Genomic DNA, 305 nt, shown 5'->3' on the forward strand with positions numbered 1-305 from the left:
GGTGTGACGCGCGCCCCGGGCGTGGCCTCGGCGGTGAGCTTCCCCCGGACGCACAGCTTTTCATCAGCTCTTCTATATAAATACTCACTGCTCTTCCTCCTTACAGCTTCGGGTGAGCGCGGCGCTACCCAGCGTGCACTGCGCTGTATGCTAATTTAGACCCGCCTTTTCACCGCTCGGTGTGGAAGGTAAAGGGCGGTCTCACGGCCTGCTTGCCGTCCTCAGCAGGGGCTGAGGTCCACTCCTGATGGGTTGTGGGGCTGGGGTTCACTCAGGACCAGGTGTGGGGCCAAACCTGGAGGGTG

The sequence above is a fragment of the Mesitornis unicolor genome, unplaced genomic scaffold, assembly GCF_000695765.1.
Source record: "Mesitornis unicolor isolate BGI_N332 unplaced genomic scaffold, ASM69576v1 scaffold10559, whole genome shotgun sequence".
Taxonomy (NCBI): domain Eukaryota; kingdom Metazoa; phylum Chordata; class Aves; order Mesitornithiformes; family Mesitornithidae; genus Mesitornis; species Mesitornis unicolor.